This window comes from Taudactylus pleione, unplaced genomic scaffold (assembly GCF_031769625.1).
Source record: "Taudactylus pleione unplaced genomic scaffold, aTauple2 ptg000172l, whole genome shotgun sequence".
NCBI classification, from domain to species: Eukaryota; Metazoa; Chordata; class Amphibia; order Anura; family Myobatrachidae; genus Taudactylus; species Taudactylus pleione.
In genome coordinates this window covers 10,699,378-10,709,305 of record NW_028284574.1, presented here as the reverse complement: position 1 = coordinate 10,709,305, position 9,928 = coordinate 10,699,378, and the positions used below count along the sequence as shown (strand labels likewise).

The 9,928-nt window shown below is 46.2% G+C and overlaps 1 non-coding gene across 1 annotated transcript; it reads right to left on the bottom strand.

Annotated features, from left to right (window-relative positions):
* Positions 1-8,209: 8,209 nt before the first annotated feature.
* On the bottom strand, positions 8,210-8,281 carry TRNAP-AGG (transfer RNA proline (anticodon AGG)). The gene has a single exon. It is a non-coding gene; the product is annotated as a tRNA-Pro (tRNA).
* Between the last annotated feature and the right edge of the window lie 1,647 nt (positions 8,282-9,928).

The window sequence follows — 9,928 nt, the reverse complement described above, 5'->3', positions numbered from 1 at the left end:
CAGCAGCACAGCACAACACAGCCAGCCCCTATGGACTTTGGAGGAGTGGACACAGCCCTTATGGACAACAGCAGCACAGCACAGCACAGCACAACACTACACTGCACTACACTACACTACACTACACAGCCCAGCCAGCCCTAACTCCCACCCTCCCTCTTCACTGTCCACAGCCGAGTGAGAAAATGGCGCCGACACGGGTACCTTATATAGGATCAAAAACCTGCGAGACCCGGAAGGCGGGATGATGATGTTTTGCCTCGATTTCAGATCCGAGTCAGGCGGGAAAAGTCGAGCCTGACTCGGATCTGCCTCGGATCGGGGGGGCTCGGGGGGGTTTGGATTTCAGAAATCCGAACCCGCTCACCCCTAGTGCAGGGTAATACGTGCAGTATTATAATTAGTGTGTAAAGAGACGCTGAAGCTACTTTCACTGCGTACGGGATCGCAGACGCAGGCTGTCACACGCCCTGGAAACGGTCACGTTGCGTCTGCGTTCTTTGATGCCACTCTCCGTTACCTCTCTCAAACGCTCTCTGACTGTCAATCACACTGCGAGTAATTTGTCGCTGCGAGTGACTAAGATAATGTACCTTGATGCATGTGGAGTGCGACTTAGACGCATGCCTGATTACTGATAATCACCCAACTGTGTAAACATCGGAATAGTGTAGAATTCTAAGGCCCTGAGAAAGAGGATAATGCTTATATTTTAGAGCATAGCTGCCTGCATTAGATGATGGATGATAGTAATAATGTTTATATAATCTAAGGGCCTGATTCCTAAGGTTCACATCCAATCATTCATAAATCATTTGAAAATCGTTAAGAAAAATGTCTAAAACGACCAGCGATGTGAACGATAACGTTAGGTTTAGCATGTTAGCAGATGACTGATGTGCTCACTGCTCGCTCACTGTAGGCACATCACAGACTGACAAACGACTACACGATTACAATGTCGTAATCGTGCAGTCATTTTCATGTCTTTAAGTGGATGGGCACCATGAGCCGTACTAAATTCTGAATCCATTCAGATTGAGCGATTTTTTATATTTCTGTCACTTCTCACTTGCAGCCAGATGGTGTTACTAGGTGGCGATGGGGTGGTAACTGGGCGTTTACAGGGGTTTATGTGTGAAAGGGGTATAAGAATCAGGTCCACAGTAAGAATGAATATATGTGAGTATATTTACTATAGTGCAAGTTTTTAGAAGTGGAGATGTTGCCCATAACAACCAATCAGATTCTAGCTATTATCTTCCAGGTGGTGCTAGATAAATGTTAAGTAGAATCTCATTGGTTGCTATGGGCAACAACAACATCTCCACTTCTAAAAAATCCACACTTTAGTAAATATACCCCATATTGTGTTAAATATAGCGCTGTATTCATATTTGTGAGACTTTATATTGCATTCAAAGCCAAAGAACTTGCCAGAATTGAGCGCAGGCCTTCTGTGCAAATATAGATAGGTACCGTATAGAAAATGTTTACACACTATTAATTGCAACAAACTAAATTACCGTTATTACATTTAAGACCCTAGTGTATTATACAATGTTGTTTAATGTTTTATAATGGTGTTCCAATAGAAGTTGGTGCTAATAAAATAAAAATATGCAAAGCTACGGCAGCCTATTACATAAAGCCCAGGCAAGATTGTGTATACAATACAGGCAAACATGCCGTCTGCCTATGCAGCGATGTTCAGGAGTGCTGCATACAAATTGTGTTATGCTCATTGTAGTATTTTCCTTTTATGCTTCTTTTTATTTGTTTTTTTTGTTTTTTTTTTGCTTTTTACTGCTCAGTCTTTGGCGGGGATGGAATAAGGGATGTGAGCATATGGAGTGCACAATGACTAATTTAGGATGCATTTATTTACACTGCCTAATGCATTGTCACATCTAAATGCAGCCCTGCACACAGGAGTTAAAACCTCAGTCCTCCAATTACAATGTTCCCACTGGCTGATATGGACAGTGGGAGCAAATTTAGCTCTTGTGCCTAAAGTGCCCTTTTTTTTTTTTTTTTTTCCATTTGCTCGTCCAGCATCAGAAGCTGAGTACTGCAGGCGGCCTCCTCGTCTCTGATAATAGTACAAGTGCACTGGCAGGACTGTGCTATGAAGTTAGGGGTGTGTCGGCTCCCAAGCTGGAGGGATGATAAACTCAATGGGGCTATCTATTTTTAACCTCCTGTTCTTTCCTTCTGCTGGTGTAATCAGGGCTGGCTGAGCTTTCTCTTCAATGATTTCAAATATCCCTGGTCACACTTTTACAGGCGATGAGTGCAGACTAGGAAAACTCCTTGAAACTCATATACACATTTAATACATTTTTTGTATACTTGATCTCTGGGACATCATGTCTGATGAAAGAATATCTGCTGGACACCGATCAACCACCACAGTGAGTTCTGTCGCTGTCCAGGCTGGAGATTCCAGAATCGTAACTGCTATTCTCAAGGTAAGACGGGCGCAATTGTCACTTCCTCCCATGGGAATCAGCTCTGTGGGTGCTAGAGAACTCCCCAATATTTGTGCTGCTCACAGCCATATCTATGTATAGCATCTCTGAGTCATATGGTGGGTGTAATGTGAGCACCCCCATTCATTTCAAAAACTTGTGTTGGGATCATATATATATATATATATTAGGGGTGTGCACCGGCCACTTTTCGTGTTTTGTGTTCTGGGTTTTGGATCTGTATTTTTTTGAAAAAAAGCATAAAAACGGCTAAAATCACAGAATTTGTAGGTTTTTCTGCTCCTATGCTATTATTAACCTCAATAACCTTAATTTCCACTAATTTCCAGTCTATTCTGAACACCTCACACCTCACAATAGTGTTTTTATGTCCAAAAGGTTGCACCGAGGTAGCTGGATGACTATGCTAAGCGACACGAGTGGGAGGCACAAACACGTGACCCATCTAGGCGTGATATTGCAGTGGCAGACAGGATGGCAGTTTGAAAAACTAGGCCCCAAACTGTACATAATGCAAAGAAAAAAAAGAGGTGCAAGATGGAATTGTCCTTGGGCCCTCCCACCCACCTTTATGTTGTATAAACAGGACATGCACACTTTAACAAACCAATCATTTCAGCGCCAGGGTCTGCCACACAACTGTGGCTGAAATGATTGGTTCGTTTGGGCCCCCACAAAACAAGCTGGCAATTAATGTGTCCCTGCACAAACTGGCTCTACGGAGGCAAGATGTCATCCTCATCCTCCTCATCCACCGATTCCTCACCCTCTTAAGTGTGTACATCCTCATCCTCACAAAGTATTAACTCGTCCCCACGTGAATCCACCACCACAAGTCCCTCTGTACGTTCTGGAGGCTGGTCTCCCTGGAAGAGCTGATAATTCATTTTGATGAACATCATCTTCTCCACATTCTGTGGAAGCAACCTCCTACGCCTTTCGCTGACAAGGTTCCCGGCTGCACTAAACACTCTTTCGGAGTACACACTGGAGGGGGGGCAACTCAGGTAAAATAGAGCCAGTTTGTACAGGGGCCTCCAAATTGCCTCTTTTTCCTGCCAGTACAGGTATGGACTGTCTGACATGCCTACTTGGATGCTGTCACCGATGTAATCCTCCACCATTCTGTCAATGGTGACAGTATCATATGCAGTGACAGTAGACATGTCAGAAATTGTTGCCAGGTCCTTCAGTCCGGACCAGATGTCCAAACTTGGTCCTGCCTGCCCTGCATCACTGCCAGCGGGTTGTTTAGGATACCTAAGTTTTTTCCTGGCAGCCCCAGTTGCGGGAGAAAATGAAGGAGCTGTTGACGTGTCACGTTCCGCTTCAGCTGACAGTGTGTTCACCAGCAGGTCTTTGCACCTCTGCAGGCTTGTGTCGGCCGGAAAGAGAGACACCACATAGGCTTTAAACCTAGGATCGAGAACGGTGGCCAAAATGTAGTGGTCTGATTTCAACAGAATGACCACCCTGGAATCCTGGCAAAGCGAATGAAGGGCTTCATCCACAAGTCCCACATGTAGAGCGGAATCGCTCCGTCTTAGCTCCTCCTTCACTTTCTCCAGCTGCTTCTGCAAAAGCCTGATGAGGGGAATGACCTGACTCAAGCTGGCAGTGTCTGAACTGACTTCACGTGTGGCAAGTTCGAAGGGCTGGAGAACCTTGCACAACACGGAAATCATTCTCCACTGCGCTTGAGTCAGGTGCACTGCATACCCACTCCTTTGCCTATGTCATAGGTGGGTGTATAGGCTTGAATGGCCTTTTGCTGCTCCTCCATCCTCTGAAGCATATAGAGGGTTGAGTTCCACCGCGTCACAACCTCTTGCTTCAGGTGATGGCAGGGCAGGTTCAAGAGTGTTTGCTGGAGCTCCAGTCTTCGGCACGCAGTCGCTGAATGGCGAAAGTGGCCTGAAATTTTTCGGGCCACCCAAAACGTCTCCTGCACGCCCCTGTCGCTTTTCAGAAAATTCTGCACCACCAAGTTTATTGTGTGAGCAAAACATGGGACGTGCTGGAATTTGCCCAGATGTAATGCCCGCACAATATTGGTGGCGTTGTCAGATATCACAAATCCCCAGGAGAGTCTAAGTGGGGTAAGCCACTGGGCGATGATTTCCCTCAGTTTCTCTAAGAGGTTGTCGGCGGTGTGCCTCTTACTGAAACCGGTGATACACAGCGTAGCCTGCCTTGGAATGAGCTGGCGTTTCTGAGATGCTGCGACTGGTGACGCTGCTGCTGTTGCTGCGTAAGGTGATACATCTACCCATTGGTCTGTCACAGTCATATAGTCCTTAGTCTGCCCTGTTCCACTTGTCCACATGTCCGTGGTTAAGTGGACATTGGGTACAACGGCATTTTTCAGGATACTGAGGACACTTTTTCTGACGTTTCTGTACAGTCTCGGTATCGCCTGCCTAGTGAAGTGGAATCTAGACGGGATTTGGAACCGGGGACACACTACCTCCAGCAATTGTCTAAATCCCACTGCACTAATGGCGGATACCGGACGCACGTCTAACACCAACATAGCAGTCAAGGCCTCAGTTATACGTTTTGCTTCAGGATGACTGCTGTCGTACTTCATCCTCCTCGCTAAGGACTGTTGGAGGGTCAATTGTTTAGTAAAAGTAGTGGTGTTCCTACTTCCTCTCTGGGATGATGAACGACTCCCAGCAGCAGCAAAAGCGGCAGCAGGAGGCGTAGCAATGCAGGATCCGGAGGAGGAATCCGGGATAGGAGAGTCAGTCATGCCTGTGACATGGCCTGCAGGACTACTTCCGATCCTGACTAAGGAGGAAATTGACGAGGAGGGAGTTGACGGTGTGGTTTGTAGGCGCTTGGATACAACAGGACAACGGGATTTAGGTGTCCCTGGACTGCTTACGGTCTTAGCCAAAGTTTCTGAACTTGACAGTAACTTATTATGAACGCGCTGCAGGTGCCGTATAAGGGAGGATGTTCCTAGGTGGTTAACGTCCCTACCCCTACTTATTCCACCTTTACATAAGGTACATATGGCAAGACAGTTGTTGTCCGGATTTGGATAGAAATATTGCCAGACCAAAGAGGTGGAATGTTTGGTCTTCTGCCCAGGCATGACCGTGAAGGGCTTTATCATCCCACGGACAACAACTGTCTCCCCCGGAGCCTGATTTAAACAAACCACATCACCATCAGAATCCTCCTCGCCAACTTCCTCCTCAGCGCCAGCTACACCAGTATCCTCATCCTGTTGTACTTCAACAGTGACATCTTCAATTTGCATATCAGCAAGTGGACTGTGGGTGCTCCTTTCAGCAGTTGCAGGGGGCGTGCAAATGGTGGAAAGAGCCACCTCTTCCCGTCCAGTGCTGGGAAGGTCAGGCATCGCAACCACCACCACACTTGGACTCTCCTTGGGGATTTGTGATATCTTCTTAGAAAGCACAGTTCTTCGCTGTGCTTTTGCCAGCTTAACTCTTTTGATTTTTTTAGTGGGAGGAGGGCTTCCATCGTCATGTGAAGCTGAACCACTAGTCATGAACATACTAGGGATCGACCTTAGCCGTTCCTTGCCACTCCGTGTCGTAAATGGCATATTGGCAAATTTACGTTTCTCTTCAGCTGATTTAAATGTTTTTTTCAAGGTCATTTTCCTGAACTTTGTCATTTGGGATTGTATGTGCCCTCTATTATGACATTGGGCATCGGCCTTGGCAGACGACGTTGATGGCATGTTATCGTCTATGTCATGACTAGTGGCAGCAGCTTCAGCACTAGGAGGAAGTGGTTCTTGATCTTTCTCTATTTTATTTTTATCGGAGAAAGTTTGGTCCTCCATTTATGTTATATCGATTTGATATATACGTGCGGCTAAACACAGAAAATATTTCTTTATTTTTGCTGGAGAGTAGTGCACTTTGTGGGTTACACCAGCCTTTAAGAAATGAGCCAGCCGGCTCTTTACTTATGGGACACAGGCGCACGCTTGGCGCTGCTCCTTTGTTGATGCACGTGCGGCTACTGCGCACACAATTCACAAACACAGAAAATAATTTTTTTTTTGGTTTGGGCTGGAGTGTACTTTGGGGGTTACAGCACCCTTTAATGGTCAAGCCAGCCGGCCCTTTACTTATGACACAGGCGCACGCTTGGCACTACTTTGTTGATGCATGTGCGGCTACTGCGCACACAATTCACAAACACAGAAAATATTTTTTTTTTTGGTTTGGACTGGAGTGTACTTTGGGGGTTACAGCACCCTTTAACGGTCAAGCCAGCCGGCCCTTTACTTATGACACAGGCGCACGCTTGGCACTACTTTGTTGATGCACGTGCGGCTACTGCGCACACAATTCACAAACACAGAAAATATATATTTTTTTGGTTTGGACTGGAGTGTACTTTGGGGGTTACAGCACCCTTTAATGGTCAAGCCAGCCGGCCCTTTACTTATGACACAGGCGCACGCTTGGCACTACTTTGTTGATGCACGTGCAGCTACTGCGCACACAATTCACAAACACAGAAAATAATTTTTTTTTTGGTTTGCACTGGAGTGTACTTTGGGGGTTACAGCACCCTTTAATGGTCAAGCCAGCCGGCCCTTTACTTATGACACAGGCGCACGCTTGGCACTACTTTGTTGATGCACGTGCGGCTACTGCGCACACAATTCACAAACACACAAAAAATATTATTTTTTTAGCTCTTGGGGGGAGCACCCCTGATGGACAGTTCATCCCCTGGACAACACTACAGCACCCCTTTAGGACTGGGACACTGCACAGGACTTTGGAGTGGACACAGCCCCTATGGAGAACTGACTGCACAACACAGTCCAGCCAGCCCCTATGGACTTTGAAGTAGTGGACACAGCCCCTATTAACAACAACAGCACAGCACAACACAGCCAGCCCCTATGGACTTTGAAGTAGTGGACAACAGCAGCACAGCGCAGCACAGCACAGCACAACACTACTCTGCACTACACTACACTACACTACACAGCCCAGCCAGCCCTAACTCCCACCCTCCCTCTTCACTGTCCACAGCCGAGTGAGAAAATGGCGCCGACGCGGGTACCTTATATAGGTTCCAAAACCCGCGAGACTCGGAAGGCGGGATGATGACGTTTTGCCTCGATTTCAGATCCGAGTCAGGCGGGAAAAGTCGAGCCTGACTCGGATCTGCCTCGGATCGAGGGGGGGTTAGGATTTCAGAAATCAGAACCCACTCACCCCTAGTCTGCAGGAGTGTCTGAAGGAAAAACACGCAGGGTCGGATCAACATCACTACCATCGGTCGCAATGTTTGCAGCATTGGCCATCTGTGTAAGCTTACATTTGCTAAGAATGGCTTCCTCCTGCTCGCTTGTGAGTCCATTAACATGCAGAAAGACACAGACCCTTTCCTCGGCACTCCCAGAAAACTGGGCTGACACCTGCTTTATAGAAACACCGGTTGCGCCGGCCTGTTCCCACTCCCAAATGCCCACCGCATGTCAATCATGCTGTGACTTGTGGGCACTGCGTGTGATCTCGCAGAACTCGTTCTACACATGTGCAGTCCACCCACCATTGGGTTTGCGTACAGCTCTGAATCAGGCATCAGGCGCTAAGCTCACATCTTGGAAAGCACTGAGTTGGAGCAGTCAGGTACAATTCTGCAAAACAAATTGCAGAACTGCAACTGTACACTTTAGCTCCACATTTTAATAAAGCAATAAAAGAGGGCTTGTCCGGGATTTGAACCCGGGACCTCTCGCACCCTAAGCGAGAATCATACCCCTAGACCAACAAGCCAGCTGTTAACAGATGTTTTCAAATGCAATGTTAAACACATCAGTAGAGAAGCTGACGTGTTCGGTTACATTTCCAACACAGTGTGTACACTGCAATATATCAATGAAGGAATGCAAGAAGCTACTGATGCCTAGGGAGAATTACAGACACATAAGAACCAATGACAACATACACATAATGTATATTATTTGCTGATTTTATTCAAAACTCTGAAAATCACTGAACTGATAGTATTGGAATGAGCATGATTGCCCAGTGTAGAGCTTCATTTTATTCTAAGCTACATTTCAGAAGTGCTACAAAAATGTCTATAAATATTACTATTTGCAGTATTTAACTCATGATTATTTCCTGCTGATTGAAACATAATAGAGCAATAGTTAATGAGGAAAGAGATCAGATAGGGAAATTATGCAGTGCACAGTGTGCAACATACAGTCTGTGGTGTATTCCATCTTTTCTAGGCCATTTTTGTGATATCCAGTGCTCGTGTTAAACTTTGCTCGTATTAAAGTTTAACAATCATTTTAAAAAAGTCATCAAAAATGTTGACTTTTTATTATTTAAGTGAAGTACATCTTTTAACAAATTCATTTAACTATTTTCGTAAACAAAAATGTAATAAAAAAAGTGCCCCACCTCCCAGTACTGTCTGGATTAAGCTGCGCCTCCAAGTGATATCAGCTGGTGCAGTGATTTGCACTACCCACATCTCTGCAAGGTGACTTGACCACATGATTTGCGCTATAGCGTTGCATCCACCGCTGCAATCATGATGTCTTTATAGACTCAGTTCTTCCACATCAGAGGAAAGACATATCAGAACAAACTATCGAGTGCATGGGAGCCATTTTAGGATTCACTATTTTTTTTTTATTTGTTAGTTATTACAAATAGTACTTTCTTCATCGTTATTTTGCATTGAATTTATAAACAGAAATGTTATTGCTTTAGAACAGGCTTATCTCCATTATAATATTTATTCTAATCCAAGGTTAGTGAATGTTTCTATAAAGAATATATATAATTTTTTCTTGTTCTCATGAAAAGTGCTGTATTCTTACTGTATTTCTCATTATTTTGCTGTCACAGTCTATGGGCCTCATTCAGACCCACTCGCAAGCGGCTGTCCGCTCGCAAGTGGGTCGATGGTGTGCACTGCGCATGCGCACGACGGAGGGAGCTCCTTCGTGCGCATGCGCGAGACGCGACGAGCGAAGGACTTTCCTTCGCTCGTTGTGTCTGATCAAAGGGGGCGTGCTGTCGATGTTGATTGACAGCACGCCCCCTTTGGTGGGCGTGCCGGGGGCGTGCCAGCCAGACGGAGGCGTTCCCAAGGGAACGCCTACCGTCAGAAGCCGGCCCCACTGACATCACTAGTGATGTCAGTGGGAGTGATTTTGGCTCTGATAGAGCCAAAATCACTCCTGGCCTTGCGGTTGAGAAACTCAACCGCAGGCTTCTGTTCGCACTGGCGATGGTCACGATGGTCAAGACCATCGCGACCATCATCCAGCACGCTCGTATAGGCTGTGGGTGGTGACCCACAGCTATACGAGCGTCCAGGAGGACGCTCCATATTTATGGAGGTGGGCTATGATTCAGAGCGAGCGCTCTGGTCAGAGCGTTCGGCTCTGAATCAGGGCC